Source organism: Erinaceus europaeus, chromosome 1 (assembly GCF_950295315.1).
Source record: "Erinaceus europaeus chromosome 1, mEriEur2.1, whole genome shotgun sequence".
NCBI lineage: Eukaryota > Metazoa > Chordata > Mammalia > Eulipotyphla > Erinaceidae > Erinaceus > Erinaceus europaeus.
This window is the reverse complement of record NC_080162.1, coordinates 108,729,053-108,753,599: the sequence shown is the minus strand read 5'-3', so window position 1 is coordinate 108,753,599 and position 24,547 is coordinate 108,729,053. Positions and strand designations below refer to the sequence as shown.

The window sequence follows — 24,547 nt, the reverse complement described above, 5'->3', positions numbered from 1 at the left end:
TTTTAGCTATATTTGATGGGCCTGTGACTTTATTAATTTTTCCCAGACCAGGCAGCTAATGTGCAGGTGGGCTGAAAGTATTGTCTGGAAGGATTGTTTCTGAGGTGGGAATGGGACCAGAAAGATGGATCAGGGCAGAGAGTAGCTTGTAAATATGACAATAGTTTATAAATACCATTAACTGTTAACCCCATCTGTCTGACCCGGGGCCCATGTCTATTTGCATTTAGCACAAAAGCCTGTGTAACCTCTGCATCCCTGTATGTCTGAGCTCACATTTCATGGTCATAGGTAGGGACATTCTTTATATTATTTTTATTTATTTATTGGATAGAAGCAGCCAGAAATCAGAGGGAAGGGGATGATAGAAACAGAGACATCTGCAGCCCTGCTTCAGCACTTGTGAAACTTTCCCCCTGCAGCAGGGAGGAGGATCTTTATGAGTGGTGAAGCAGGTCTGCAGGTGTCTTTTTCTCTCCTTCCCACCTCAGTTTTTCTCTGTCCTATCAAATAAATGGTAATAATAATTTTAAAATTAAAGAAACTACAGGGCAAGAATGGAGTGGAAGATGATATGAAAAATTTACCTCAGTCTCCCCCTACCCACCCATTGGGGGAAGGAGTGATTTGAGAGATTTACCTCTTTTCTCCATTGGCCATTTTTTCAATTAATTAATTAACTTATTGACTCCAGGGTTATTGCTGGTGCTTGACATGACAAATCCACTGCTTCTGGAGGCCATTTTTTCCTCATTTTATTGGACAGAACAGAAAAATTTAGAGGGGTGGGGGAGGTAGAAAAGGAGAGAGATGGAGAGACACCTGAAGAGCTGCTTCAATGCTTGCGAAATGTCTCCCCTGCAGGTGGCAAGTGGGAGGCCCTAACCTGGATCCTTGCACAGGTCTTTGTGCTTAGTACTATGTATGCTTAACCAGGTGCACCACCACCTGGCCCCTTGGCCAATTTTTTTTTTTAATTTAAGAAAGGAGACATTAGCAAAACCATAGAATAAGAGGGGTACAATTCTGCACAATTCCCAAACGCGATCTCCACATCCCATCCCCTCCCCTGATAGCCTTCCCATTCTCTATCTCTCTGGGAGTATGGATCCAGGGTCATTGTGGGATGCAGAGTGTGGAAGGTCTGGCTTCTGTAATTGCTTCCCCGCTGAACATGGATGTTGACTGGTTGATCCATACTCCCCACCTGTCTCTTTCTTTCCCTAGTAGGGTGGGGCTCTGAGGAAGTGGAGCTCCAGTACACATTGATGGGGTCCTCTGTCCAGGGAAGTCTGGTCAGCATCTTGCTGGCATCTGAAACCTGGTGGCTGAAAAGAGAGTTAATATACAAAGCCAAACAAATTGTTGAACAATCATGGACCTAAAGACTGGAATAGTGCAGATGAAGTGTTGTGGGGTATCCCCTGCATGCTCTTGTGTACTTCTGCTTTCAGGTATATATTTTTCCCTAGTTTATGGGCACGGGTGAACCTATGCTCTATCTCAGGAGACCTGGACTATATCTAGGGACTTTATTGGGAAGTGGAACACCTGGAATGGAATTAGAGAATACTATGAAAGGAAAGGTCTCACCCGAGTGATGAAGCTGAAGGGTTGTCATTCCACACCTGAAGTCTCTGGTCACAGTCTGAAGTGAAGCATGCTGGGGTGGCACTTGTGGCGTTGATTAGGTTGCGATCCGAGGATGCAATATTACTTGATTTGAATTAAGAGCAGCATGCAGAAAAATGGGCCCCACCCAAAGGTTCCAGGACTGGGGGAAGTATAGGCTCTATAGTGGAAATGTGAGGTTCCTGTTGTCTTAGGGTTCAAGAAGACAATGGATGGTTATTGTTATCGTCACATTATTTGGTGATAGGGTTAACTTTGGAAAGTCCCTTTGATAGGGTTTGGGGTATAATACCCAGCATCTTGTATATAGCTGTGCTACCAGTTGCTTCTGTTCTCCCTGGTCTAGGCTTTTGGGAGAGACAACATATCAAAGACAGCCTATGTACTAAAAAGACTCAGTCTGTGTTTTAAGACGTTCTAGACATACCAGTTTTTCGCCTCTCATGTTAATTAAATAGTGGTTTATATGTTTACAGTTTAATAGGATTGTACATAAACACCACTCCCACCACCAAAAGACTGTGTCCCATCCCCACCACCCACCCCTGCCCGCCCCCCCCCATCCCCCGCCATGCCAGGAAGCCCAATGGCCACCTTCCCTTTCACCACAGGGTTTTTACATTGATGCCCTGCTCTCGATTTAATCAGATCCTGCTTTTAGTTTCCCTTTCTGTTCTTCTTTCTCAACTTCTGTTGATGAGTGGGGACATCCCATACTCATCTTTATCTTTCTGACTTAGCTGACTTAACATAATTCCTTCTAGCTCTGTCCAAGATGGGTCAGATAAGGTGGGCTCATTCTTCTTAATAGCTGCATAGTATTCCATTGTGTATATGTACCACAGCTTTCTCAGCCACTCATCTGCTGTTGGGCGCCTGGGTTCCTTCCAGGTTTTAGCTATTATGAATTGTGCTGCTATGAACATAGATATACACACATCTTTTTGGTTGGGCATTATGGAATCCTTGGGGTATATCCCCAGGAGAGGAATTACTGGGTCATATGGAAGGTCTATGTCTAGCCTTGTGAGAGTTCTCCAGACTGCTCTCCAGAGAGAGTTTTCCAGACTGCTCTGCACAGAGGCTGGACCAATTTACATTCTCACCAGCAATGTAAAAGAGTTCCTCTGTACCCACAGCCTCTCCAGCATTTGTTGCTGCTGTCCTTTTTGATGTATCCCTTGGCCAATTTTTAAAAATAAAGTTTTGTTTTTTTGTTTTCTTTACCAGAGATTTGGTTTCATGTTGATTATTTTTTTTCTTTTCATCCCCCTCCCTTCTCCCCCCCAAAGATTAGTTCACAGTCAATTATCACAAACCTTTTGAGGACTGTAAACTTGTAGAGGGAACAAAAAAAAAAAAAAAAAAAAAGGAAAATGCAGTGATAGAACTAGCAAGCAAAATGAATATCCTTAGGGGTTGGGAGATGTGTGAGTGTTTTGAGAGATAATACTGAAGTGTCTTCCCCATCATGTCTGGTTTGTCATAGCATGTTCCACAAAGAATTGGGAAGACTATGGTCAGGCACAATATGCTTTATTTAGGAAAAGAAAATGTGCATCATTTGGGCAAAATGGTGAATAGCTGACCAAGCTGGGGTCTTTTGTAGACTTCCTTCCTTTCTTTTTTTTAAATTTATTTATAAAATAGAAACACTGAAAAGACCATAGGATAAGAGGGGTACAATTCCCACCACCAGAGCTCCATATCCCATCCCATCCCCTGATAGCTTTTCTATTCTTTAACAGTCTGGGAGCATGGACCCAGGGTCATTATGGGGTGCAGAAGGTGGAAGGTCTGGCTCCTGTAATTGCTTCCCCACTGAACATGGACATTGACAGGCCCATCCATATTCCCAGCCTGTCTCTCTCTTTCCCTAGTGGGGCAGGGCTCTGAGGAAGCGGAGCTCCAGGACATATCGGTAGGGTCATCTGTCCAGGGAAGTCTAGTTGACATCATGGTAGCATCTGGAACCTGGTGGCTGAAAAAGAGCTAACATATAAAGCCATACAAATTGTTGATTAATCATGAACCTAAAGGCTGGAATATTGCAGATGAAGATTTGGGGGTCTCCATTTTGGAAATAACTAGTAGGTCTATTTTAGGTATATTCCAAAGGGCCCATGACTTTATTAGTTTTTGCCTGAGCCTGGCATCTGATATGCAGGTGGACCCAGGTTATTGTCTGGGGAGATGATGTCATGGCTGGAAAAAGGGCTAGAAAGTTGGATCAGGGAAGAGAGTGGCTCCTAAATATGGGAAAACTGTATAAATATTGTTGACTTTAAACCCCATTGATTTGATCTGGGGCCCACATTCAGCATAGGAGCCTTTATAACTTCTACATCCCTGTAGGTCTGAACTTGCATTCAACCTAGACCTCAGATAGATCCCTCTCTCCATTATCACTGGTCATCTCCACTAGGAACAACTTAGTAGACCCCTTTGTGGACCTTCCCCTCAATGTGGATCAACAATGGTAGAGAATGTTCCCTCCTCCGAAGGGGAGTTGGATAACATATTCTATCTGAAGAAGATGGATCCTGAAATTTTATAGACTATCTAAGACCTCCCACCTTCTTTTTCCTTTCGAAGGCATGCCTACATCTACTACTACTTCCTCTGGTATTAGTCATTTTTCTTCCTTCTAGGTAAGGGAAGCAAAGGGCCTGACAGTCTCCTCATGTGTTTCACAAATTCTCTTCCCTCTGATGGAGTACAAAACAAAGAGTACTGGTCACAAAGGGTCCTGGTAACTGGGGTGCAGGGCCCTCTTTTCCTGTCTTCTTCTAACATGAGGATCCAGGTTCAAGCCCCCAGAACCACAGGAAATTATCCTGTGCAGAGGTGCTCTCTACAACCTGTGGAGAAGTGCTCTGAGGTCTCTTCTTCTCTGTCTCCTAGCCCCCCCCCCCCATCTGCATTACCTAGGAAAGAGAAAAAAGAGACCACTGGGAATGATGGACTCACACAGGTGTGAAACCCCAGTGAAGCCCTGGCAGCAAAGATAAATAAATTATTATTCTTCTATAAAAGACTATTTGAATATAAATCAAGGACAGATAATTTTTCAAAAATACCAAGTACAGCCAGGAAGATAAAGCAGGTAGCAAGCAGGACTCCTGCCCTGACCATCAGCACCACTGATAGCCAGAGGTGAGTGGTGTTCTGGTGAAAAAAACAACAGGAAAGACTCAACAAAACAAACAAAAAAACCCCCATATAATTAGCTTTTGGAAATGCAGCAGAGGGGGCAGAATGCAGAACTTTCATGAATGAAGTTCCAGGTTTGATCTTTCCCACTGCATAAGTCAGATAATGTAAATTTTAAAAAGAAAAAGTTTTATTAAAAAGCTCAGAGCAGGGGTGGGTGTGGGTGGTGGCACACCAGGCTAAGTGCACATAGTACAAAGCACAAAGAAGCTCAAGGGCCCCAGTTCAAGCTTCCTACCTACAGGTGTCGCAGGTTTGCATATTTTAATGTTGACTGTAAACCATTAATCCCAATAAAGAAAAAAAAGATAGCACGCTATACCTTAGAGAATGTCATATATTATAAAGGACCAAAACAAGTGTTGGTGACAGTGTGTGTGGGGGGGCAGGGGAGAACTCTTCCACACTGCTGGTGGGAATGTAAATTGGCCCATTCCCTGTGGAAAAAAGTCTGGAGATTTCTCAGCACACTAGAAATGGACATACCATATAGCTCAACAATTCTTCTCCCAGGGATATATCTGAAAGCAGCAGGTAATCCTATCCAAAGATATCTGTATCTCTATGCTCATAGCGGCACAATTTGTAATAGCCAAAACTTGAAAGCAACACAGATGCCTAATGAGAGATGAGAGATTAAGAAAACTATAATATATATATACACAGAATATCACCCAAGTGTTAATAATGATGAAGTCGGATGAGGGCAGATAGCATAATGCTTATGCAAAGAGACTCTCATACCTGGAGCTCCAAGGTTCCAGGTTCTATCCCTTGCACCCACATAAACCAGACCTGAGCAGTACTCTGGTAAAAAAAAAAGGAAAACAGAAAGGAAAGAAGAGGGGAAAAAAGATGGCATCATCTTCTTTGTCTCATGTTGGTTAGATCTCAAAAGACTCAAGTTAAGTGAGATAAGCCCCAAAGACTATATAGGATGACCTCACTTATAAGTGAACTCCTTTTTTTCATTTGCCTCTAGGGTTACTGCTGGAGCTCAGTTCCTGCACTAGAGGCCATTTTTCCCCATTTTGTTGCCCTAGTTGTTGTTATTATTGTTGCCATTGCTGTTGTTGGATAGGAGAGAGAGAAATCGAGAGAGGAAGGGAAAACAGAGGGGGGAGAGAAAGAGAGACACCTGCAGACCTGCTTCACCACTGTGAAGCGACTCCCCTGCAGGTAGGGAGCCCTGGGCTCCAACCGGGATCCTTTCCCGGTCCCTGTGCTTTGCGCCATGTGCACTTAACACACTGCACTACCGCTGACCTCGTAAGTGAAACTTTTAAAATAAGGACAAGAAGGGAAAACACAAAGTGGAACTTGGACTGGATGTGGCGTATTGCACCAAAACAAATGACTGGAGGAGGAGGGAAAGGGGGAGGAAAGAGGAGAGGGCATTGGGGTCCTGGTGCATGTGGTGGAAAAGGACCTGAGCTCGGGGTGAGAGTGTCCTGCAGACACCTACCATGTAGAGATGAGAAATCATATCCATATGTCAACAACTGTACTGTAAACTACTAGCCTCCACCCGATGGAGTGATTTTTTTTGAAAAAAGACAAAAGAAACAAGAATCAGTTAACAGCTAGGGATGTGGCAGAGTGGGTAGAGTGCAGAATGGATTTGTGTGAGTGAAGTTCTAAGTTTGGTCTTTCCCACTGCATATCCCATATCTTGTAAGCTATTTTTTAAAGCTTTTCAAAAAGTTTAAAAAGGAAAAAGATCTTTTTTTTTTTTGGTAAATTAGAATTATAGTTGTTGAGGGAATCGGGCGGTAGTGCAGTAGATTAAGTGTACGTGGTGCAAAGCGCAAGGACCGGCATAAGGATCCCGGAGCTCCGGGCTCCCCATCTGCAGGGGGGTCACTTCACAGGTGGTGAAGCAGGTCTGTAGGTGTCTTTCTCTCCCCTTCTATGTCTTCCCCTCCTTTTTCCATTTCTTTCTATCCTATCCGGCAACGATGACATCAGTAACTACAACAATAACAAAAACAACAAGGGCAACAAAAGGGAATAAATAAATAGAAAAAAAGATATTTAAAAAATTTAACAAAAAAATTATGGTTGTTGAAAACAAAACCTCAGTATGTGGAGTGGATAGCAAAAAAGCAACAGTATATTGGGCAGCAGAAAGATAATAAGGACTATAATAACGGTTAAGCATGTTATTGCTCTAAGCTCTTTGCAAATCTAAATAGTATAAATCAAATAACAAGTATGTCGGGGGTTGGATGGTAGCGCAACGGGTTAAGCGCACATGATGCAAAGCACAAGGATCAGTTTAAGGATCCCAGTTCAAGCCCCCAGCTCTCCACCTGCTGGGGCTCACTTCATAAGCGGTGAAGCAGGTCTGCAGGTGTCTATTTCTCCCCCTCTCTGTATTCCCCTCCTCTCTATTTCTTTCTGTCCTATCCAACAACAACGTCACCAGTAAGAACAACAATAATAATAACCACACTGATAAAACCTCCAGGAGCAGCGGATTCGTGGTGCAGGCACTGAGCCCCAGTGATAACCCTGGAGGCAAAACAAACAAACAAAAAACAACACACACACATACACACAAAACACCAAGTATGTTAAGAATATGCTATGCTATTTTCCTATTGTATTATTATTGTTATTGTTATTATTATTATTATTTTCCCTCCAGGGTTATTGCTGGGGCTCGGTGCCTGCACTATGAAAAAACTGTTCCTGGAGGCCATCTTCCCCCATTTTGTTGCCATTGTTGTTGTTATTATTATTTCTGTCGTTGTTGTTTGATAGGACAGAGAAATTGAGAGGAGGAGAGCAGAGAGGGGGAGAGAAAGACAGACACCAGCAGATCTGCTTCACCACTCGTGAAGCAACTCCCCTGCAGGAGGGGAGCCGGGGGCTTGAACTGGAATCCTTAAGCCCATACTTACACTTTGTGCCATGTGCACTTTACATGCTTTTTACACACACACACACACACACACACACACACACTGAGAGAGAGACAGGGATATCCCCAGTGCCTTGGTAATTTCATATGATAGCAGAGTTTGAACCTGGGCCACACATGTGACAAGAGAGCTAGGAAGGTAGCATAGTGGTTATGCAAAACACTTTCATAACTGAGACTCTGAGGTCTCAGGTTCAGTCCCCAGCATTGCCATATGCCAGACCTGAGCAGTGCTCTGGTCTCTCTTCCTCTGTATCTCTTAAGTTTATATATCTAAGTAAATAAATACTTAGAAAGAAAAAAATTGAATAGTGGCCCAACAACTAAAATTCTATCAACATGACACTATTTTAAAAATCAAATAAAAAATATGCCACTTCCATGGTCGATAAATAAATGAAAACTGATGATGCTTAAAATCTATTCAAAATAATGAAAAGCTCTTTAGCAATCTAGAGTAAAAAGGAAATTCCTTGGGAACTAGGTGATAGCTTCCCCTCTGAGACACATGCCTTACTTTCTTGAGCCCCAGCAGCTAGTGGGAATACCACACAGCGGGAGAAATTCTGCAGATGGTGGAGTGCTGCTGTGATAGCCCTCTCTACCTCTCTCTCTAATTAACAAAAAATTAAACTCCATCAAGGAAGTGTGGTCTTTATGGGATGAGCCATCTCTGAGCTTTGCCAAGTTATTTTGAAGTTGTCCTTAACAGCTTATCCCAAATCTACGGGGTGGAACATGATGTTATGTTTAAGATTTTGATACTACCACAGTTCTTTAAAAGCTAGTGGGTGGTTTTGCTTTGTTCTGGTACTTCTTTTTACTATTACTCTTGAATTTTCTTGTTCTTTCTCCTGATTGACATCTATTTCCTGGTTTCTGCCTTCCTTCTACTTTGTTAACTCCCTTGTTTTGCCTTTTTGTGAAGAGAAGACAAAGGAGGAACATTTTTGGGTGGAGAAGTGGGTGGTGCTTGAGAACACTCTGGGGGCTGCAGGGTTGACAATGTTGCTACCAGAGTTCCTTAGTCCAAGCCAAAGTGAAAGACACTTTGGGGGGCCATTCTTGAGGGGCAGTACGGGGGGGGGGGGGTTATGAGATGCTAAGGGTGAAAAGAGAGTTGAAATTACCCTCTAGGTGTCAGGTTATTTAAGCAGAGCTCCTTTCTCAGGAGGGGATGGCAGGAGATATGCTTTGGTGTAGGCTTGGTTTCTATCAGAGTGGGTATGGGCACCTCGGGTCTTGAAGAATGTAGACCTCCTCCAAAGAAAGTGACCTGGATGGTTGCCCCTTTTCTCCTCATTCCTTCTTTATATTTATGTATACATATATTTTAATTTTTTTTTTCCTCCAGGGTTATTGCTGGGCTCGGTGCCTGCACCATGAATCCACCGCTCCTGGAGGCCATTTTTCCCCCTTTTTGTTGCCCTAGTTGTTGCAGCCTCGTTGCGGTTATTATTGCCATTGTTGACGTTGCTTTGTTGTTGGATAGGACAGAGAGAAATGGAGAGAGGAGGGGAAGACAGAGAGAGAGGGGAGAGAAAGATAGACACCTGCAGACCTGCTTCATCGCCTGTGAAGCGACTCCCCTGCAGGTGGGGAGCCGGGGGCTTGAACCGGGATCCTTACTGCCGGTCCCTGCGCTTTGCGCCACGTGCGCTTAACCCACTGCGCCACCGCCCGACTCCCATATTTTAATTTTTTAATATTTATTTACTCCCTTTTGTTACGCTTGTTGTATTGTAGTTATTGTTGTTGTTATTGATGTCATTGTTATTGGATAGGGCAGAGAGAGAAATGGATAGAGGAGGGGAAGACAGAGAGAGGCAGAGAAAGAGACACCTGCAGACCTGCTTCACCACTTATGAAGTGACTCCCCTGCAGGTGGGAAGCCGGGGGCTCGTACCAGGATCCTTACGCTGATCCTTGTGCTTTGAGCCACCCGACTGACTCCCTTCCTCATTCCTTAAAAGAGTAGACACCAGCTTCCCACTGCCACCTGCTATTTGTTTGTTTATTTATGGCAGTACTTGACTTAAACATTTTATAGAAGGGCCTGGGAGGTGGCACCTCTGGTAGAGTGCACTTATGTGCAATGACCCAGATTCAATCCCCAGTCAACCACCTGCAGGGGAAAGCTTCGCAAGCAGTGAATCAGTGCTGCAGGTTTCTTTCTCTCTCTCCTAATTCCCTCTCAACTTCATTCTTTCTCTACCCCAAAATAAATATTGAAAGAAAACTTAAACATTTTTATAGTAGTGAGTGGTAATAATATCCTCCTACAAGATTAAAGATACATTTATAATGCAGCATTGGAGGCTTGTGTGTGCAAAATAACATAGCTCTGTAGTCGATTTATTCATTTTTTTCCTTTGGGGTGGTGGAGATATAGAGAGACGCCAGTTCAGCAGAATATTATGGAGGTCCCACGTAGTGTGGGAGTGCAAATCCAGGACTTCAAGTATGGCATGACATACATTTATTGAGTGGACAATTTCCTAGCACAATTTTTAATTCATTTTTCCCCAAAACACTGTTTGACTCTAACTACTGGTAGTGCCAGGGATCAAACCTCTCAAATAAGTCCTGTGAGCTACACTTATGCTATCTCTCTAACCTACAAGTTCGTAAGTGTATTTTGTCTTTATGATAACATGGTTTCACAGACATGAAATTTACCCTTTAAATGTTCCCACAAAAAGCCAAATTAAGGGGCCGGGTGGTGGCGCACCTGGTTAAGCACACGTATTACAATGCTCAAGTACCTGGGTTAGAGCTTCCCGGTCCCTGCCTGCAGGGGGAAAACGTTGCTAGTGTTGAAAGCAGTGCTGCAGGTATCTCTCTTTGTCTCTCCCTATCACCCCCTTCCCTTTTGATTTCTGGATGTCTCTATCCAATAAATAATGATTAAAGGGGGCTGGGTGATAGCGCAGTGGGTTAAACGCACATGGCGCAAAAGACAAGGATGGGTGTAAGATCCCGGTTTGAGCCTCCAGCTCCCCATCTGCAGGGGGTTTGCTTCACAAGTAGTGAAGCAGGTCTTCAGGTGTCTGTCTTTCTCTCTCCCTTTCTGTCTTCCCGTCCTTTCTAGTTTTCTCTCTGTCCTATTCAATAATAATGATAATATCAGCAACGATAAACAAGGGCAACAAAAATAGCCTCCAGGAGCAGTGGATTCGTAGAGCAGGCACGGAGCCCCAGCAATAAACCTGGAGACAAAAAAAAAAAAAAAGTCAAATTAAGCAGACAGGGGTAGATAGTATAATGGTTATGTAATGTGACCTTCAGGCCTGAGGCCCTGAAGTCCCATGTTCAATCCCTGTACCACCATAAGCCAGAGCTTATCAGTGCTCTGGTTAAAAAAAAGTCAAACTAAATAGCATTTAATTTCCACCCCCCCAAATAAAAAGACATCATTCATTCTTTTATATAAAAAATGATTTATTTATTTAAAAGAAAGAGGAGAAAGAGAAGTAGAGCTTCACTCTGGCACATGCAATGCCAGAGATTGAATTTAAAACCTCCACTGCACTATCTCTTGGGCTGCACAGCATTTATTCTTTTTTTAAAATTTTATTTATTTATTTTCCCTTTTGTTGCCCTCGTTTTTTATTGTTGTTGTAGTTATTATTGTTGTTGTTATTGATGTTGTTGTTAGATAGGACAGAGAGAAATGGAGAGAGGAGGGGAAGACAGAGAGGAGGAGAGAAAGACAGACACCTGCAGACCTGCTTCACCACCTGTGAGGCAACTCCCCTGCGGGTGGGGAGCCGGGGGCTCGAACCGGGATCCTTACTCCAGTCCTTGTGCTTTGTTCTATATGCACTTAACCTGCTGAGCTACCGCCAGCTCCCAGCATTTATTCTTTTAAAACTTCACTGAAATATGTGCTATGTAAACAAATGTAACATGTGTTCTCAGATTTTTTCTTAAAAGGCATATAATTAAGAAACATTCTCTTGTTCTTTCCCTGGAGCATGATCTGTGCCATCTGTTCTCTTGGTCTCAAGATGCAGCGATTCTTAGAAATAGTTTGATGTGGCTGGGAAATGGAAAAGGTACTTTAAAATATAAGGTCAATATAATTTGGTGGTCTTTATAGTTGAGTGTAATGTCCTCTCAATAAAAAGGGTGCTACATATTTAATAAAACTGGCATATTTAAGTTTCAATCATTTAGAACATGTGAATTGAGAGAAAACTGGTAGGAATACCGATTTTTTTTTCTCATCTCCTGTTGTAGTGCCTTTGAAATTGCTTACTTGAGAATCATGAAAAAATTCAGATGCCCAATAATTTCCCATAAAACTGGTGACTTTTTTTTTTTGAGGACTCCTGTCTTGCTTATTATTAGTTCAGTTTCTGGTATATAATAGGTACTCAAGAAAACCCCTGATGAATAAATATTAAATAAACTGTAAAGGACATGGAGAAAGATAGTACTTGAAACTCATGTTCAATTTGTAATTATTGAATAGACTGAAGAGTGTAACCAACTTTACAATCAAGAATTATCAAGAATTGTGACCACTTTCAGCTGTCTATGTTCTTGGCATCTCTTTTTACTTCCCATTTTGGATAAATGATAGGTTAAATTATTGGACATAGGGAGTCTGTATGTGAGAGAAAAAAGGATGGGAATGCCATTTTAAATAGATCTTTGCTCTTCAAAGCAGTCCCACTTGTTAATATTATTTATAGTTGTAACAATTATCACTACATAATGCTTATGCAGTACCACATTTTCTCCAACTAAAGACATGCTTACGTTTTTTAAAATTTTATTATTTTTTATGCTTACATTTTATTTATTTCTATTTATTTATTAATTTGCCTCCAGGGTTATTTCTGGGGCTTGATGCCTGCACTATAAGTCCAGTGCTCCAGAGGCCATCTTTTAAAAAAAATTTTTACCAGAGCACTGCTCAGCTCTGGCTTATGGTGCTGTGGGAACCTTTTGTTGTTGTTGTTGTTGTTGCTGTTGGATAGGAAAGAGAGAAGGGGGGGGGTGAGAAAGATAGACACCTGCGGACAAGCTTCACCGCTTGAAGAGACCCCCTCCAGGTGGGGAGCCGTGGGCTCAAACTGGGATCCTTGCACAGGTCCTCATGCTGTGTACTATGTGCGCTTAACCTGGTGTACCACATCCCGGCCTTCTTACATTTTATTTTTTTAAATATTTACTTATTCCCTTTTGTTGCCCTTGTTTTATTGTTGTACTTATTATTGTTGGATAGGACAGAGAGAAATGGAGAGAGGAGGGGAAGACAGAGAGGAAGAGAAAGATAGACACCTGCAGACCTGCTTCACCACCTGTGAAGGGGCTCCCCTGCAGGTGGGGAGCCAGGGGTTGGAACTGAGATCCTTCTGCTGGTCCATTAGCTTTGCGCCACCTGCGCTTAACCAGCTACGCTACCGCCCGACTCTCCTTCTTACGTTTTATAAGTGCATAAATGAGGTTGTAACTTTAGTATGGAATCACTTGAATAAAATGTAATTCTCACTTATATATTAGTTTTTAGTAGGAAATCTTAGTGACATAATGTCACTGAAGTTTACATTAAAAAGCATTAAGTGATTTGTAATGAATATCGAAACGCTTTTTGTTTGGAAGGGGTTTGTAGGTGAATGCATTATTAAGAAAGAAGTTACAGTGTCACTAGTGAGGAGGGGGCTACAATTTAAGTTGGTAAGGCAATACAATTCATAAAACGACAGCACAAAACAGCAAAAAAAAAAAAAGTGTCTACATTCCTAGCTATTATTTTGTATGTTTGTGTACTTAAAAAATATGCCAAATCCCTCTTTCCTATTATTTAGTGTTCCTCTAATACAAGGAAATAAAGACTAGAGGGGACTGGGAGGTGGTGCACCTAGTTAAGTGCACATAGTACTATGCGAGGACCTGAGCAAGGACCTATGTTAGAGACCCCTCACCCACCTGCAGCAGGTACACTTCATGAGTGGTAAAGCAGGTCTGCTGGTGTCTTTGTCTCTCTCTACTTCCCCCTCCCTTTTCAGTTTTTCTTTCCTATTGAATAGAAAATAAATAAAAATGGGGGAGGGGGGAAAGGCCGCTAGGAGCAGTGGATTCATAGTGCCCGCAATGAGCCCCAGCAATAATCCTGGAGGCAAAACAAAAAACAAAAAAAACCCAGAGATGAAGGTGGTAAAATGGTGTCCACTTTGGTGTTTGTGCAACATATATTAACGCGAGATGTGAACATATATTTAATATGGACTTCTTTCATTCACATTTCCCAGAGGGAATTATGTAGGTTGATAGTCACAATAAAAACAAAGATTCCTGCTTGTCTTTTCTAAAAAGATGGAGAAAACCTTGTGTGGGACTATAGACAGATTTTTTTTTTTTTCCTCCAGGGTTTTTGCTGGGGCTTGGTGCCTGCACTATGAATCCACTGCTCCTGGAGGCCTTTTTTTTTTTTTTTTTCTGTTTTGTTGCCCTTGTTGTTAATTGGATAGAACAGAGAGAAATCAAGAGAGGAGGGGAAGCCAGAGAGGGGGAGAGAAAGACACCTACAGACTTGCTTCACCACCTGTGAAGTGACCCCTCTGGAAGTGGGGAGGAGAAGGAGTTCAAACCGGGATCATTTCAGGTTCCTGTGTTTCACACCATGTATGCTTAACCCACTGCACCACCGCCAGGCCTCTAGACAGAGATTTTTAAAAGTATTACTCAGGCATTGGAAAATGTTTCTCAAATATTTTATGTTCAACATGGTTCAGGAGGTGGTGCAGTGGATAAAGCTCTGGACTCTCAAGCATGAGGTTCCCAGTTCAATTCCTGGCAGCACATGGAGCCGAGTAATATCTGATTCTCTCTCCTACCTTTCTCATTAATAATGTTTATGGGGAGTCGGGTGGTGGCGCAGTGGGTTAAGCGCATAGGCGTAAGGATCCCGGTTCGAGCCCCCGGCTCCCCACCTGCAGGGGAGTCGCTTCACGGGCGGTGAAGCAGGTCTGCAGGTGTCTGTCTTTCTCTCCCCTCTCTCTCTGTCTTCCCCTCCTCTCTCCATTTCTCTCTGTCCTATCCAACAACAAAGCAACGTCAACAATGGCAATAATAACCGCAACGAGGCTGCAACAACTAGGGCAACAAAAAGGGGGAAAATGGCCTCCAGGAGCGGTGGATTCATGGTACAGGCACCGAGCCCAGCAATAACCCTGGAGGAGGAAAAAAAAAATAATAATGTTTATGTTCAACTAAAAACTCCATATATACTCCTCAGTAAAATATGGAACAACAACAACAAAAAGAGACAAAGGTCCTATTGCAGTTTCACTTTTATATTTCCATGTTTACTCTGCCCCAATTGTTTTAACATGGTTGCCGCCATTTTTAAAAAAAAAGCGCTGTAACATATAAAAAACTAGATTAATAGGTTGGATTTCAAAAATGCTCAAAAGGAAAGAGGAGCCATTTGGCCCAAAACCATATTATTTCCTTCTTTGTCCAGTGCTGTTGTGACATGAGGGGGAGGGTAATTTCCTCAGATGGGAGAATGATGAGACCAATCCCCTTGAAACAGTAGTTTTCAAGTCAATTATTAAGTATGTACAGGTCTCCAGTTCATTGTTTTCCAGAGCAGTCTGTAGCAGCAGCTTCTTTCATTGAAAAAAAGGATGCAATGACTGCTGCAAACTGCTTTTCAAAAGCCAGAGGCTGCCCATTGCAAAGCCGGAAACTATTCAACATCTTCGGGTTGACACCATTCCCCCTGTCAGGAAGAGTTTGCCAAGAGCACAGCTTCCGGTTTCTAGTGTATACTCTTTAGAGCAGGGAGTGAACGTTTGGGTCACCCCATCGACAGTAGGCTCTCTCTCCCAGCCAAGCAGTCACTGGCATGGCGGACAAAAGGAGAGAGCGCTGCTCTGGGGGGGTCACGGGGGAGGAGGGGGTAAGGCCAGCTCCATGGCCTGGTCTGGACAGGCTGTCGCGAGGGGCCCCGCCGGTTTCCGTCCGCATGCACTTCCGCTTCCGCTTCTTCAGGTGCAGCGCGGATCCCTCCGCCCCAGCGAGCGCTCACAGGAGCGCTGCAAACGGCTTGTCTATACCCGGATGGAAGGGTAATGGCCGCCATCAGGGACTCGCAAGCTATGGGGACCATGACAGGTATTCCCTGTGTGTGGGGCCGCCCCAGACCTATTAAGTTGCCGGGACTTCTGGAGGGCCAGCCAGGGTGCAAAAGGCGAGTTTGTAAGTGGGGTGGGTGGTCCCCAGAACTGTCTCCGGGATCCGCCTGTTGGTGAGTGATAGGAAGCGTCTGTTAAATAGTCCCGGCCGCGCAGCGCTTCCGCCTAACTTGCTGCAAAGTTTCTCTTCGACGAGTCGGGCCCCGTGGACTCGAGCGCTCTCGCCGGCTGCGCGGGCGCAGCCTGCGCTCCTTGTAGCTTCCATTTATTTTCCGTGTCGCGGGCCGTGTGAACTTGCCTCCATCCCGCTGCTCTGAAGCCTCAAGTTGAGAGGGAGGCGGCCGTGTGCCTCCGCGCTGAGCCCGCAGGAAGGAGGCGGATCGGGCGCGGTGTTGGGGGCCCCCAGCGGGCTGGGGGAACGGGGGTGCCCGGCGCTCGAAGCACCCAGGGGTGCCTTTGTCCCGGCTGGTGGGAGACGGCTCTCGGCGCCCCCATCCGTCCGACCGCGCCCCCCTCGGGCTGTAGCATTGCAAGCCCTCAGCTAGCCGACTCGACGGCGTCCCCATTGTGGGGGGTGTTCAAGGATCGGGGGGCTCTTCTTCCTTTCTGTGGTGCTCCCCCTCTTCAGAGTTGACCAAAGGCACCCTTCCCTGCAGACCCCAGCCACACCCGGGGGCAGGTGGGCTTCTCTGTGACCTCACTTGTGAGGGTCCATTGTGAGGCTGTTGTGCACACACCGTGTCCTCATTGTCAAAGGGGGCAGGCAGGCTCTTTTCATAGAGGGCGCCTGGCAGCTGGCAGAAATGCAGAATTAAGGCCAAATAATATGTGCAAAGCGCCTGAAGCAGTCAGCCAAGCAGAAATGGTAACTTTTAGACTAGAAATACAAAAACAAACAAACAACAACAAAAAAACACGACGTTTTTGGTTTTTCTGTTTTCATGGAGAGTGGGGATAGTGGAGGGGAATGGTCTGTGTGTGAGCTGTTTCAGCGAAATCATCTGCTGTGGTTGTGTTTGGATGTCAAAAACTCTTAAAAGCCTTGTGGGGGATAATCAGGTCCTTGTTTAAAGATTGTATAAGAATGTTGAACTTTATACTGTGCTCACAGTGATCAGGGGCTTGAAGACCCTGAACAAGTCCATCAGGGGAGAGATTTGAGTCACTTGATGATAGACTCCAAAATATACCTAGGTCATTAATGCTTTTGAAAAAAGAAGACTCCGTTATCTTCTAGATGGAGACAAAGAGAGGAAGAGGTCATGGCACATAAGCTTCCATCAGTGCTGTGGGGGCCAGGCTTGAACATCCATGGTGCACATGGCAAAACAGCTCGCTATCCCAGTGACTTATTTCACTTATCAGTGAGATATTTTTTAATTATTATTTTTAGTTTCTGTTTTTATGCACCAAGAAATCTAAAGATAGTATCCTTAGGTTGAATAGTTAGAAGCCATTTAAGTTAATTCTATGAGATTTTTAGGGCTTAACTGCAAATATTTCTTTTTCCCTCAACAGAGCAGTGCTCAGCTGACTTAGGGTGGTGATTGGAGGAATTGAACCTGGGACTTTGGACTCTCAGGCATGAGAGTCTCTTTGCATGACCATTAATGCTATCTCCCCTGCCCAAAACTGCCAGTTATTGGGAATGAATTCAGTATCTTTCATGGGCACTTTTCCCCCCTGGAATTCATAAAGACACTAATGTTTTCAGGGTGACAGCATTTCATGGGAGATAGGAAGCATAGCAGATTATCTTGATTAAAAAAAAACATTCTCATAAGATGATCCTCAGACCTTGAATCCAGGGTTTTATGTTTTTTAAATTAAATTTATTCATTTTTTATACTAAAATACTGATCACCTCTGCTCTGGCTTATGGTAGTGGGTTGAGGATTGAACCTGGGACTTTCAAGCATGAGAGTTGCTTTGCATAACCACTATACTATCTACCCCTATCTGAATCCAGGTTTTTTTCTTATTGTGGTGAAAGTAAATGTGAATTCTGATTCAAACTTTTTTTTTGTTGCTGTGGTTAGGTTTTACAGGAGGATAAAAGGATGTCAATCATAATGATTATTTCTTGATAATGCATTGATAACCTATGGATTTATAAATGCATGAGATGTTTGACTATGCACTTCAAATTCTATACTATTATGTATTCTCTTAAAAATTTTTTTTAATTATCTCATTTTACTATTGGATAGAGACAGCCAGAAATTATGAGGAAAGGGGGAGATAGGGAGAGAGACAGTAAGAGACCAGCAGCCCTGCTTCACCACTTACAAAGCTTTTCCCCTACAGGTGTGGACTGGCGATTTGAACTTAGGTCCCTGCACTATAGCATGTGCACTGAACTAGGTTGACCACCATCTTGCCCCTTACTATATTTTCTCTAGCAACAGTATCCTGTAATTCCTCCACCTTTATTACATCGTGAAACATTCCAGGGAATAGACTATAGCATAAATCAACAGTGTTTCTTTGAAGTGTATTTTAGACATTTCCTTTTAAATGTACTTTTGTTGTCTATTTTCCTGTTTGTAATAGTAATTGTGGGCTGTATATGTAAGGAGCATTGTGTGCCTTGAGCTACTAAATTCGACTTTAAGAAGATGATTAAAAACTTGAGTCTGGCCCAAGTGCCTTCAGGTACTCCATTAATAAAAGTTCTTTCTGGCAAAGTACTATAGCAGAACAAGAGTTGTATTGTTCAAATATGTATTATCTCTCTCAGGTCTGTTGACTATAACTATTCCGGTTTTGTGTGACATGTTGATTTCACAGGGTGAGCAATTTTCTCGGGATTTTAGGCATCAGAAGTGAATGTTAGAAGGTAGCATTGTGATAAGGATATCATGGTTAGGACTGATCTGGAGTCAAGTTCTAACTTTGTGACTTTGGGAAGAACTCATTTTCTCTTGTCTTGGAGTAAATGAAGATATTGAACTAAAGATTGCTTCTAAGTTCTGCTGAGCTTTGAATTTCATGGATTTTTATGAATCTATACCATCACTGGATAGCATCGATAATTTTTTTTCTTGAGCCTTCTAAACTTGTACACATAAGTTGAATATGAAGTATAATTGAATCAAGAGTATAAAAACATATTATTACAACTTCTTATTGCAGTCAGAGTTTTAAAATCTTGGTCTTTATTTCCAGATACCAACTATTTTGGTCGATGTTCCTGATTGTGACTTTGCCTAAGCATTAAATTGTGTGCCTTTTGTTCCTTGAAGAAAGAGGTATAGTAAAAAAAAAAATAATAATAAAATCAATTAAGTACTATTATTAAGTCTACTGAGTAGAGAATCATTATGTCTTAGTATTTATTAGGTAAAATAGTTACATGTAAATGAATTTTCACACACTACAGTTTTATTTTAGTCTCAGGTAAAATAGAAGTTACACCTGGGTTTTCCTTATAATGTGAGCAAAAAGGTAGTTTTTATTGTATAATATATTAACATCTCATAGAGATTTAAAGATGGCTTTAACTGTTACTATTCTAAGTAAAAAGATAGCAGCAGGAACTACTGATAATGAATTCTGGAGACATATGTTTTGAAATTGTATAAATGGCTAGAGCAGTGTGCTTTGTTCGAGTTAGTGCAAAACAAATGCAACTAAAGGGAAAAACTAATATATGTATTTGTTTTATGATCAATGGCCAGAAAAGGGAATTGGGGATCACTCTAGAGCTATGACTGGTTTCCCTGAGTTGATCATCTGAATATATTGATATGGGCAAAAAGGAGAGAAAAAAAAGTCTGCTAGCAGATCCCTTGTTTAACGAGAACAACTTTCAAAGTCAATGGAAGATACTGTATTTCGGTACAAAAACATAGTTTAGTTTAACTACCCTTGTAACTCAGTTGTCTGTAGGTCCTGGGAGATATATTATATAATCCCCGTCACCAGGTATAATCCTAAATTAGGGATAAGGTTGTGTATGTTTCTACTCAAATAGACGGTACCACTTTTAACTAGTACCTCAGTAATCACAACTCATGTTTCGTGAACTCCACTAACAGATGGTTTTATTTTCATAACCAGTTTTCAGGGGAATGACATTCCTTGTTTGTTTTCTTATAGGTAATTAATGCCTGACAACTACAGTGAATAGAGAGCAGTAAAGCTGAGTTGAGATACCCAGTTATCATGATCTGGGTAGCTTCTGACTGTCTATCATTGTTGACCTCTTGCCAAGTGAGATTCACATGGATACTGCTGTTTCTGAATACAGAAAGTCAATGCTGAGTGCTAAGAGTTGACTGTGTTTGATGTAAACTAATCAGAAAAAGTAACAGGAAGAATAAAAGCTTCAAATTTAAACACACAAAAACTCACCATCTGATACCTGATTAAAATGACTTGGAATATTCCAGACTGAAAAGTTTGTGAGCAGAGTCAGACTGAAAATTCAAAATCACCACTAAAGCATAACTGGGTTGTTGATTATAGCTGTTAGAAGGGGGCATACTTAGTTGTTTGTTTTTTTTTTTTTTGGTCAACATAGTGTCTCTTCGTGAATCCATCCCTCCTCTACTATGAATGGTTGGCTAGCTCTCAGTTTTGTAGTATTAGAAACAAAAGGCTGGTCATCCCAATTGCAACAACCCTGCAGTTTACTTACTGATTAAGCAAAGCTGATCAGAACTCTCTGAAATTGATGTGTAAATGTTAAAAGATGCTCCTTTCCTCCTCACATCTGGGTTGGTGTTGGTGACTGAACACTCCGTATTGGTGATAATGGAAGTCAAATGAGGGATGGGAGATGGGTGTAGAGAGTACTAATTTCAGTTCCAATGGCCATGTGGATCATGGTAATTTTTGATTCTGACAGTTGTCCTGGTGTTCTCCCCAAATGTGAGTAAAAATGCTCTCTATAAATTAGTTTGACTTGGATTGCAGCAGAAAATAATTGTGATGAGTATATGACTCTTAATGAATTTAGGATTTTAGTCAAGTTGATCATTATATATGTTTACAATTTGCCTTTTTTTCTTCTTAATAAAAGATGCTTATTAGTCATTCATTCTACATATATTCCTCTGGTTCTTCATTCAGCCTACATTTACTGGGTGACCATTATGTACAAGTATGTGTGACTACCCAGATAGTCAGAGATAACACAAGTAGCTCTAGATTTTATTTAATATAGAACACTTCTATATACTAGGTTACACAGATTAACAAGCATGTGCTGAGAAGTGCTGTCCTTGGCTTTTTTTTTTCCTCTATATTGAGACAGAGAATGTGGTGGGGGCTGGGCAAGTTCCTGTGTTATACAGATGACCGAGCAGCACACTATCCAAGTGAGCTGTTTTGTCTTGCTTTCCAGGAGTGTAAGAATAAGAGGAGTGCTTTGCCTTTTAAATTGTTATATTTTATTAGGGAATCCAGATTGGTATACTTGAAACATAAAATAACAGACAAGTGAATGAATACACAGTTGTTTTGTGTGGACTTTGTATTCGCATAGGATGGAAATTCTTGAAGCTTGCCTAGTCTAGGGAGATTTTTTTGGGGGGGGGGTGGGAGGATTTCTTAAAGGAAATTATAACCACAAATGTCTTTTGCTTTTTGAGCTGGATATGAATAGAGACAGAATAATTGAAAAGAATTGAGTTGAAATGTATAAGGGCTGATCTGAATTAGCAGGACATTGCTTTGACTATTTGTACTTTTGGGGGTTGAGAGGTAGTGGCAAATAGTTGACTAGGTTAGTCTACATATGAAGCATTTGGAAAGAAAAGCAGACATTTTGCTTTTTTCTACTAAAATAATTTTGTAAATAAACATTTTCTTTCAGTGTGATGCCTCTTTTAGATGCTAAGAAATAAAATTAGTATAATCAAGCAGTGTGAATTTGTTTTAGTGGAAAATGTCATATTGCTGTTGCCCATTTGTCTCGAAGATTTAAAAGAGTACTTAACCTGTAGTGCTGCTTGATATTTTATCTGTATAATTAGTTTATTTCATCCTACCCACACCCTCTTAAAAGATACCTTAGAAATAGTTTTAAAACCATACCCTCTTCTAACGATAAAATCAGTTCAGAAGTAATGTGATGAATCATGAAAACCATTTAAAAAAAGAAGAGAAATTAAATTAATGTTTGATTAGTCTGAGAGCATTCATTGTTACTTGTTTATTGGTTATTACTGTGGCTTTACCATTCCAAGATGACTTTTTCAAGGTGAGGGGGAGGGGAAGGAGAAAGGAAATAGAGGCTAGAGGCAGAAAGAGAGGTTGTGAAAGAGACTCCGGTACCAAAGTTTGTTTCAGTGCAACGGGGGTCTGGTTGAGCTTGGGTTCCACATGACAAAGTAGTACAACACCATACAAGTAAGCTAATTTGCTAGCCCTGGAACATTCTTTTTTCTTTTCTTTTTTTTAAACTCCAGATACCAACAATGAAGTATAGGTTAACATGTCATTCTTACTAAATGTGTTTGTTGCCTAGACTTTGCTCAGTACTCTTTGTGGGAGTGATTATTTGACCCAGAAATCAGAACACTAACAATTGTATTTCTTTATGCCAAGGCTGGCAAACTCTTTGCTCTGCGTGACCATATAGTATATATTCCAGGCTTTGTATAGAATAAGGTTTCTGTTTTCTCTGCCAGCTGCTGCTATAACCTCTGAAGCAGCCAAAGGGAATATGTAAATGAATGGCTTCCAGTGAACCTTAACAAAAGCAGGTAGCCTCCCAGGTTTGGCCCATGGGGCTGGTGGTTGTCATTTGCCAATCCTTGTGGTGAGTTTAATGATGAGGAATTTCATTCCACAAACCCTCATAAAACACATCTTTATTCTTCTCTCTAGTGACTATACATGAGTTCTCTTTGTTCTTTTTTAAGTTCAGCTCTCCTATGTGTTCACTAGACCCCCTTCATTCTTGAACTTAGTTTCTGTTTTTCTGTCTTTTCTTTCTCGCTTCTTTTCTTACCTTTTTTTTTTTTTTTTCACCAGAACACTACTCAGTTCTGGCTTATCTTTTTACCAGAACACTACTCAGTTCTGGCTTATCTTTTTACCAGAACACTACTCAGTTCTGGCTTATCGTGGTACAGGGATTGAACCTGGAACTTTGGAGTCTCAGGCACAAGAGTCTGTTAACATAACCATTATGCTATCTACCCTTGCTAAAGCCATTCATTCTTAGTGACATTGCTGCTGCATTTTATTTCCTTTCTTCCATCAACTTGCCCATTTCTTACTGAATCATTTTCATGAGTATGGAGTCATACCATGATTCCTCCTCCCACTTTTTTTTTTTTTTGCCTCCAGGGTTATTACTGGGGCTCGGTGCCTGCACTACAAATCCACTGCTCCTGGAGGCCATTTTTTTTTTAATTTCTTTTTTTGGCAATTAATGTTTTACATTCGACAGTAAATACAATAGTTTGTACATGCATAACATTTCCCAGTTTCCCATATAACAATATAACCCCCACTAGGTCCTCTCATCCGTTTTGGACCTGTATTATCTCTTGCTAGATAGATAAATAAGGCTCAAGATATATAAAATATAAAGCAAAACCCTTCACTGCAGTTTTATCTTTTGTTCCTTTATAGTACTGAGCACTACATTTTTTATTTATTATTAAAAAAAAATTTTTTTTGCCTCCAGGGTTATTGCTGGGACTTAGTGCCTGCACTATGACTCCCCTGCTCCTGGAGGCTATTTTTTTTCCCCTTTGTTGCCCTTGTTTATTTATTGTCATCGTTGTTGTTGCTGCTGTGATTGGATAGGACAGATAGAAATCAAGAGAGGAGAGGAACACAGAGAAGGAGAGAGAAAGACACCTGCAAACCTGCTTCACGAACATTTGTGAAATGACCTCTCTGCAGGTGGGGAGTCAGGGGCTCGAACTGGGATCCTTGAGCTGGTCCCACCAGCTTTGCACCACGTGCACTTAAACCACTGCACTATTGCCTGACCCCCTCTCCACCACCTCTTTCCATTTTCTCTTCAAACCATGCTAGTTAATCTCTCCTCTATGACTCCATTGAAACTAGGTCGCTGAAATCTTGATATTAAGTCCAGTTGTCAAGTTTTTTGCTTTGCTGGTGCCATGCACCTGTCTGACTTTATTGTTCCCAGGCTGACTTTCATTTAAAATGAAAAATTTTGGGAAGTTTGAGAAGGAGAGAGCACAGCACCACTCCACCATCCATAAGCTTTCCTCTGTAAGGTGCACATTTTATAGGGGAACTATCTCCCAGGTCCCTTCTTGTCCCATATCAGTTATTACCCTTGTCTTGATCATCCTTTATCCACAGAAATACTTTATTCATTTTGCTTTCAGGATCCCATTCTTCCTGATTTACCTCAATCTTTCTAGTTGGTTCTTTCTCTTCCCTTTAAATATTGTATCTTGAGACGTAGGCCTTAGATGTCTGTCTTTGCTTACTTACCCTCTAGAGATTTTATCCAGTTCTTTCTTTCTTTTAAATATTTTATTTTATTAATGAGAAAGGTAGGAGAGAAAGAAAGAACCGGACATTATTCTGGTACATGTGCTGCTGAGGACTGAAATCAGGACCTCATGCTTGAGAGTCTAATGCTTTATCCACTGTGCCACCACCTGGACCACTCCAGTTCTCT

At 41.8% G+C, this 24,547-nt stretch overlaps 1 protein-coding gene across 7 annotated transcripts in view; it reads left to right on the top strand.

Moving 5' to 3' along the window:
- ZNF518A (zinc finger protein 518A) overlaps nt 1–24,547 on the top strand; it is a 60,214-nt gene that overhangs the window by 17,174 nt on the left and 18,493 nt on the right. For 3 of the 7 annotated variants that reach the window (XR_009550394.1, XR_009550395.1, XM_060193026.1), the window contains exons 1-2: nt 15,788–15,904; nt 19,093–19,175. The gene's annotated coding sequence lies outside the window, so the exon portion shown is untranslated. The other 4 variants (XR_001601771.2, XR_009550393.1, XM_060193035.1 and 1 more) reach the window with 4 other exon arrangements.